Below are 9,526 nucleotides of genomic sequence, written 5' to 3'. Positions count from 1 at the left end.
TGCTGTTTGCTTGACTAATTTGAGATGGAAGGGAGTTCAATGTGATCATGGCTCTGTATAAAACTGTCCGTTGCCGTCAATTCATTTTGGACTTAGTATTGCAATATACTGCCGATTTTTATTGGTAGGGATTGTCTTGTCTTGGCTCGGACAGACTGTACTACAAGGTTTAGACAGACTGAAGTCCAGATGAGGATGTTCTACTCTGACTCCACACCTTCCTCCTTCATATCCTACTGCGCAACACATCATGACTCACAACCTCTGATAAAAATACTCTCCAAAATATCGTACAAATTAGGATTCGTTTTTGATCGGCTGTGAAATACCTCTCGGGTCAGTTTAAATATGTATGTGTTCGTAGTTAATGTTTACAAAAGTAAGCTGGCAAACTCGTTGAAACCACTCTATCAAGTACCCCTCCAAACGTGCTATTGGAGTGTATTTGCATCTGGATTTGACCATAATGCTTTGTTTGTTTAATTAACCTCTTTTGAACGTATAGACAGACATGTTCCTTTGAGGTCTTTTCCAGGGAATGTAGTCTGTAGTATTTCTATGAGTAACTGAGGTTATAAATACCTTCATGATGGATATGAGTAACTGAGGTTATAAATATCTTCATGATGGATATGAGTAACTGAGGTTATAAATACCTTCATGATGGATATGAGTAACTGAGGTTATAAATACCTTCATGATGGATATGAGTAACTGAGGTTATAAATACCTTCATGATGGATATGAGTAGCTGAGGTTATAAATACCTTCATGATGGATATGAGTAACTGAGGTTATAAATACATTCATGACGGATATGAGTAACTGAGGTTATAAATACCTTCATGACGCATATGAGTAACTGAGGTTATAAATACCTTCATGACGGATATTGAGTAGCTGAGGTTATAAATACCTTCATGATGCATATGAGTAACTGAGGTTATAAATACCTTCATGACGGATATGAGTAACTGAGGTTATAAATACCTTCATGACAGATGGAGGACAGGGATCACACCCCAGATATGAATGAACTAGTTACAGCCAATGGTGGAACTGCATTAGACCACCATCTTTCATCCTCCGTTCTGCTTTTATTCTATCCATAGATAGTTGTGTACACACACACACATTTTAAATACTTTATTTGAATCCACCAATCAAATTTACTAAAAAACGATCCAAACATTTCAAAGGTCCCTGTATGCATGGCCCTCGAGGGTACAGAAAGCACCTCCTTCTCCAAACAGCTAGGCTGCTTACGACAGCTGAAACAAAGCAGTATTGCTTTGCCCTAGTTTTTGTCAGGCCCGCAATCTGGAGGCCACGCACTGCAAGCCTGTGTACGTGGCCGAGACTGCCAAATATCAGAGCCACCAGCTAGCACCACCACCCGAGGCTGTCACAGCGTGCCACGAGGGGCTGGTATTTAAGAAGCTTCTCTGCTAAGGTCTTCTCCATGTAGCCGTCCAATGAGCAGCGCACCTCCAAAATGAGTACCTCCCCCTGGCCTCCCCACAACAACAATATCTGGTGTATTTGGCCCACAGGAAGAAACATAGTTATACCAACATCACCTTACACAACAATGTTTATGCATGTGTGCTGTTGGTGAGACTACTTGTTTCACCTCGTTGGCTATCAGTTCAACAAGGCGGTCATGTCTAGCAATGTACAAATCCTTGTATGAACAGCAGCCATTCACAACATGGGAAATGGACTCCATTACATTTGACTCATGTAGAATACAAAATGTATCATGGATTACAGGGTACCAGAGTGCTAGATTATATTTTGTTGGTAGAACTTGCAGCCTCACCTTAACAGTAAAGGTGAGAATGTCCTTACCAACGGCAGCATTCTGGTACATGGAATGGGAGACAGAGTGGTCAGCATAGTCCAGAGCAGTGAATTTCCCTTGCAGCCTCAGGCCAGTCCAGTGTTGCAGTAGCTGCATCCGTCTGATACCAAGGAGTGCCCTGGATGTAGGATGAGATGTTCAATCATTGCTGACAGAAGCCTCCACAACACAGTGATCTGCTACAACTGCATCAGAGGTAGTCACTGGCTCAGTTTGCATATCAGTCCGTGTCCACCTGAGCTCCACTCCAGTCCTGTTGCACAGGTCGTTGAGGTCCGGCCAGTCTGACCAGACTCCGAAGTCCACAACACGAGTGTCCAATTTTCCATTGGCCTTCCTCCTGAAGCCCAGGAAGTTATCCTCAGTATCCCTGACCAGTGGAACCTTCCTCCTGAAGTCCAGGAAGTTGTCTTCAGTGTCCCTGACCAGTGGAACCTTCCTCCTGAAGTCCAGAAAGTTATCCTCAGTGTCCCTGACCAGTGGAACATTCCTCCTGAAGCCCAGGAAGTTGTCCTCAGTGTCTCTGACCAGTGGAACCTTCCTCCTGAAGCCCAGGAAGTTATCCTCAGTATCCCTGACCAGTGGAACCTTCCTCCTAAAGCCCAGGAAGTTGTCCTCAGTGTCCCTGACCAGTGGAACCTTCCTCCTGAAGCCCAGGAAGTTGTCCTTTGTGTCCCTGACCAGTGGAACCTTCCTCCTGAAGCCCAGGAAGTTGTCCTCAGTGTCCCTGACCAGTGGAACCTTCCTCCTGAAGCCCAGGAAGTTGTCCTCAGTATCCCTGACCAGTGGAACCTTCCTCCTGAAGCCCAGGAAGTTGTCTTCAGTGTCCCTGACCAGTGGAACCTTCCTCCTGAAGTCCAGAAAGTTATCCTCAGTGTCCCTGACCAGTGGAACCTTCCTCCTGAAGCCCAGGAAGTTGTCTTCAGTGTCCCTGAACAGTGGAACCTTCCTCCTGAAGCCCAGGAAGTTGTCCTCAGTGTCCCTGACCAGTGGAACCTTCCTCCTGAAGCCCAGGAAGTTGTCCTCAGTATCCCTGACCAGTGGAACCTTCCTCCTGAAGCCCATGAAGTTGTCTTCAGTGTCCCTGACCAGTGGAACCTTCCTCCTGAAGTCCAGAAAGTTATCCTCAGTGTCCCTGACCAGTGGAACCTTCCTCCTGAAGCCCAGGAAGTTGTCTTCAGTGTCCCTGACCAGTGGAACCTTCCTCCTGAAGCCCAGGAAATTGTCCTCAGTGTCCCTGACCAGTGGAACCTTCCTCCTGAAGCCCAGGAAATTGTCCTCAGTGTCCCTGACCAGTGGAACCTTCCTCCTGAAGCCCAGGAAGTTGTCCTCAGTGTCCCTGACCAGTGGAACCTTCCTCCTGAAGTCCAGAAAGTTATCCTCAGTGTCCCTGACCAGTGGAACCTTCCTCCTGAAGCCCAGGAAGTTGTCCTTTGTGTCCCTGACCAGTGGAACCTTCCTCCTGAAGCCCAGGAAGTTGTCCTCAGTGTCCCTGACCAGTGGAACCTTCCTCCTGAAGCCCAGGAAGTTGTCCTTTGTGTCCCTGACCAGTGGAACCTTCCTCCTGAAGTCCAGAAAGTTATCCTCAGTGTCCCTGACCAGTGGAACCTTCCTCCTGAAGCCCAGGAAATTGTCCTCAGTGTCCCTGACCAGTGGAACCTTCCTCCGTAGGTCCAGAAGGACGGAGGCTCTCACATCGTCACTGTTGAGCATGTCCAACAGGCGAGTCCGTCTGGTAGCAGTGTAAATCCACTCAATATTCGGGACTTCTAAACCCCCCTCTCTTTGGCTCAGGAAGACAACGTCACGTGTGGTGTGTGTTTAAGCATAGCCACTTTCTCACCACCTGAACAGTTTTGTTATTCATTTCCATCAGAACCTTCTGTGGGAGAGGCACATTTGTAAGCAGATGTTGAATCTTTACTAGGACCACCTCTCTCATAGCTTCTAGCTTCATGACCACAGGCAAAGGGGACATGTCAATCATATCAAGCCTGGTTGAATACTCAAGGTTCCACTGAAGCAGTGCGGCTTGGATGGGTTGTGTTTCGGAGGATGCACGGCTCTCGACCTTCGCCTCTCCCGAGTCCGTACGGGAGATGCAGTGATGAGACAAGACTGTAACTACCAATTGGATACCATGAAATTGGGGAGAAAAAAGGGTGTAATTTTTTTAATATATATATTTTTTTAACTTATGTCCAAGATAACTATATGTTTTGTGATGAGAGTAAACTCTGATTGGTTTATTCGTTGGGGGCTTGTCAGTTTTAGACTTGTACCAGCGGTTACCTCTGCTGTGTCTTTCATAGAACACTGCACATTTACTGTCTTTCAGTACCAAAGGCCAAAGGCATCTCTAAAGTCCAAAAACACAGTGTCACACACACACACTCACACACACACACACTCATGTATCGTCAGTCTTCAGGCTGACCTGACCCCTGGCCCTGCGTTGGGGCCTCAGTGTTCCTCAGTGCGTTGGCCTCACATTTGTGTGTGTGTGTGTGTCTGTCTGTCTGTCTGTCTGTCTGTCTGTCTGTCTGTCTGTCTGTCAAGACGTTAATGTGTGCCAGCACATTTTGTTTCCAAATTAATCTGCCTCGAGTCATGTCCTTTCAGATCAAATGTTGGTTTAATTCAGTGAATATATTCGCTAAATACTGTATCTACATTAACATAATGTGGGGTATATCTAGAAACAAAATAAAATCCCATTCAGCTGGTTCATGTCTATTCAAACCAAATGTGTGCATAACTGAATAGGGGTTGGAAAATAAGGGAAGCGCCACCTATGTGTGTTATAAAACCTATTGCAAGAGCCCAGAGTTGTTCCTAGTTTTTCCTGGTCACATGATCAAGAAACATTCTTGTCCCTAATCCAGTGGTGGATCAGGAATAACTCTGGGCTCTGCTATAGGTTGTATAACACAAATAGGTGGCGCTTCCCTTATTTTCCAACCCCTATTCAGTTATAAACACATTTCCATCCAGGGGTGGCAAAGACATAGGGGGAGATGAACAAATGCAAAACAAAAATAAGTCAGTCAGGCTTTCAACTTGAAAGTTGTAATAGTAGAATGCACAAAGTGCAACTTCGAAATTGAGTAGTGGATCAGCAGTTTTCCCCCGGTCATGGCGTACCTATTTATTAGGTATTGATCAATAGCCCATGTCAGCTAACGTTTTTTTAACTAGGTTTTTTAGCCCATTGATTTTGTTGAGATGTTTGAGTCACATAGATATCACATATAAACCATAGCTACATGTGTAGAATAGCAGGAAATGAGCTTTAACGCTGCAACCTGGGTACCCCTGCTCAAGTACTGTATGAAGGCAAGACCATGAGGTACAATATGAACAACGGATGTCAAGGATATAGGACGGGACAGGCTTGGGTATAACTGACATGTTACACACACACACACACACACACACACACACACACACACACACACACACACACACACACACACACACACACTCACACACACACTGACATTCCCTCTGCGCTACTAGTGATGTACTGTAGTTGAGCGTAGCCTGATTATTGTGGCTACCATGAGAGTTGTTATTTGAGCATTTTTTTAACATGTCCACTGATGTTTTTGTTGTGGTGTCATCTGTACTGTCAGAAGGTTTGTCCCGTGGGATAACTATGTAAAAGCACATAAACACAGGTGTATGTTGGCAAACATTAACACACTAAGTCAAACAGATACGTTCACATGTTCTTCTTGGAGTGACAGGTCATTAGCCTTTTGGTCCTTGTTCTTTGCTTTTTCATGGTTTACTAATACACAGATGGAGAGGGGCTCATCTGAAAGCACCAATAAAACCCGTTTATTACAGAGCATGACTGAGTATGTAATGGTGCCTTGCAGACATTGTAGGGCAATGACAAACACAGCACAGTTATATACAGCACAATAAAATATACAGCACAATATACTGCAGGAATAAAATCATTGCATAATGTTTTCAGACAGCATTGTTTTTTCAACACTGTATTATGACTGAAAACCAATAAAATATAACTGAACTTGACAACAGATTTACAAGGAACAATATCGTAGAAGAAATGAGACACATCGACTGAAATGAAATGAAGACAGAAGCTCGTAAAATGCCATAAAGATAAATAGGAGCTTTTCAGTGTATGGGGCTAACAGTCATGTCACGTCATGAAACATTAAAATATCCTCATAAAACATTTAAATGTATCGTGTAAGACAAAGGGTTGTACATAAGTCACAACTTATTTATCTCAAGATCACAACATAACAAAAGTTTTCTTGTCGAGATCACGAGATAAGCTCTATAAACAGGAGTGGATCAGTATTGATGATAGATTGACAGTATGGCTGAGGAGGCAGAGCCCACTGTGGATCAGTATTGATTATAGATTGACAGTTACGGCTGAGGAGGCAGAGCCCACTGTGGATCAGTATTGATGATAGATTGACAGTTACGGCTGAGGAGGCAGAGCCCACTGTGGATCAGTATTGATGATAGATTGACAGTACGGCTGAGGAGACAGAGCCCACTGTGGATCAGTATTGATGATAGATTGACAGTATGGCTGAGGAGGCAGAGCCCACTGTGGATCAGTATTGATGATAGATTGACAGTAAGGCTGAGGAGACAGAGCCCACTGTGGATCAGTATTGATGATAGATTGACAGTAAGGCTGAGGAGACAGAGCCCACTGTGGATCAGTATTGATGATAGATTGACAGTACGGCTGAGGAGGCAGAGCCCACTGTGGATCAGTATTGATGATAGATTGACAGTATGGCTGAGGAGGCAGAGCCCACTGTGGATCAGTATTGATGATAGATTGACAGTAAGGCTGAGGAGACAGAGCCCACTGTGGATCAGTATTGGTGGTAGATTGACAGTACTGCTGAGGAGGCAGAGCCCACTGTGGATCAGTATTGATTATAGATTGACAGTTACGGCTGAGGAGACAGAGCCCACGGTGGATCAGTATTGATGATAGATTGACAGTAAGGCTGAGGAGACAGAGCCCACTGTGGATCAGTATTGATGATAGATTGACAGTATGTCTGAGGAGACAGAGCCCACTGTGGATCAGTATTGATGATAGATTGACAGTATGGCTGAGGAGGCAGAGCCCACTGTGGATCAGTATTGATGATAGATTGACAGTACGGCTGAGGAGGCAGAGCCCACTGTGGATCAGTATTGATGATAGATTGACAGTAAGGCTGAGGAGACAGAGCCCACTGTGGATCAGTATTGGTGATAGATTGACAGTATGGCTGAGGAGACAGAGCCCACTGTGGATCAGTATTGATGATAGATTGACAGTTACGGCTGAGGAGACAGAGCCCACGGTGGATCAGTATTGATGATAGATTGACAGTATGGCTGAGGAGGCAGAGCCCACTGTGGATCAGTATTGATGATAGATTGACAGTATGGCTGAGGAGGCAGAGCCCACTGTGGATCAGTATTGATGATAGATTGACAGTACGGCTGAGGAGGCAGAGCCCACTGTGGATCAGTATTGATGATAGATTGACAGTACGGCTGAGGAGGCAGAGCCCACTGTGGATCAGTATTGATTATAGATTGACAGTATGGCTGAGGAGGCAGAGCCCACTGTGGATCAGTATTGATGATAGATTGACAGTACGGCTGAGGAGGCAGAGCCCACTGTGGATCAGTATTGATTATAGATTGACAGTATGGCTGAGGAGGCAGAGCCCACTGTGGATCAGTATTGATGATAGATTGACAGTACGGCTGAGGAGGCAGAGCCCACTGTGGATCAGTATTGATGATAGATTGACAGTTACGGCTGAGGAGACAGAGCCCACGGTGGATCAGTATTGATGATAGATTGACAGTATGGCTGAGGAGGCAGAGCCCACGGTGGATCAGTATTGATGATAGATTGACAGTAAGGCTGAGGAGGCAGAGCCCACTGTGGATCAGTATTGATGATAGATTGACAGTAAGGCTGAGGAGACAGAGCCCACGGTGGATCAGTATTGATGATAGATTGACAGTATGGCTGAGGAGGCAGAGCCCACTGTGGATCAGTATTGATGATAGATTGACAGTATGGCTGAGGAGGCAGAGCCCACTGTGGATCAGTATTGATGATAGATTGACAGTATGGCTGAGGAGGCAGAGCCCACTGTGGATCAGTATTGATGATAGATTGACAGTAAGGCTGAGGAGACAGAGCCCACGGTGGATCAGTATTGATGATAGATTGACAGTAAGGCTGAGGAGACAGAGCCCACGGTGGATCAGTATTGATGATAGATTGACAGTAAGGCTGAGGAGACAGAGCCCACGGTGGATCAGTATTGATGATAGATTAACAGTACGGCTGAGGAGGCAGAGCCCACTGTGGATCAGTATTGATGATAGATTGACAGTAAGGCTGAGGAGACAGAGCCCACGGTGGATCAGTATTGATGATAGATTGACAGTAAGGCTGAGGAGACAGAGCCCACGGTGGATCAGTATTGATGATAGATTAACAGTACGGCTGAGTACTGAGTGAATCAGAGCATCCACTTTTATTTAGGTAAGGGATTAACCCAGGGAGAGATTGCATTATGTCTGTCAGTTATAGATGGCTTCCAGTTTTGGCTCCAATACAATAACATTTTAAAGACATGTAAAAGTACGTTTGCGCTACTATTTTGAATGGATTGGATGTGTAATGTTCAGTGTAAGGAAAGTTAACATTGAGGTCTGTGGTCACAGACTACCAATGAAAGTTTACCAAAGATTACCAGACTACCAATAAACATTTATTTGAATCTCTTTAATAATTTTAACAGGGAGGTTGGCCTGTCAATAACAGCAAAAACACAGTCACAAACAACAATTAACAAGTAGTACAGAAAAATTTAACTGGTAAAACAGCTAAAGTGAATCACATGTTGAGGTTTCTAAATACGACAACATTTCATGAAGGCTGCAGTCTATTTGTCATTATAGTCACAAATGGTGGGCTACATGCTGTGGTGCTGAAGGACAGCTCTGCCATTCATACAGTTTGAAAGATGATCTCAGACCAGCGTTTCCCAAACCCGGTCCGAGCACCACACAGCTGATTCAAATAATCAAAGCTTGAATATGAGTTCATCATTTGAATAAGCTGTGTGATACTAGGGCAAAAACCAAAAGGTGCAGCCCTTGGAGTCCCCAGGACCGAGTTTGGGAAACGCTGGACTAGACACATACAGTTTGTTTGGAATTTGTAATTCCTCAGTTTGCCATTGTTTGCCTTTTATTGCTGGAGCTTTGATAAGAAGGCCCCAGCCTGTACACTAGCACATGGTTACTTAACAGATCTTACTGCCTCTGGTGCACTGTGACACCGCTGTCAATCTATTGTCAATACGTCCACTCCTGTGGGCGGCAGGTTCGAATCCCTGAGCTGACTCAGTGAAAATAAAATGTGCCAATGTGCCCTTGAGCAAGGTACTTAACCTTAATTGCTCCTGTATGTCGCTCTGGATAATACCGTCTGCTAAATGACTTAAATGTATAGAGTTTATGTTGTGGGCTCGACAAAACAACTTTTATTATGTCGCGATCATGAGATAAATATGTTGTGATCACGACCTAACATGGGAATCATTTTTTTATTCATATGTCCTCTCTGGACTT

Source organism: Salvelinus namaycush, chromosome 16 (assembly GCF_016432855.1).
Source record: "Salvelinus namaycush isolate Seneca chromosome 16, SaNama_1.0, whole genome shotgun sequence".
Lineage (NCBI taxonomy): Eukaryota > Metazoa > Chordata > Actinopteri > Salmoniformes > Salmonidae > Salvelinus > Salvelinus namaycush.
Note: the sequence above shows the minus strand (reverse complement) of the source record.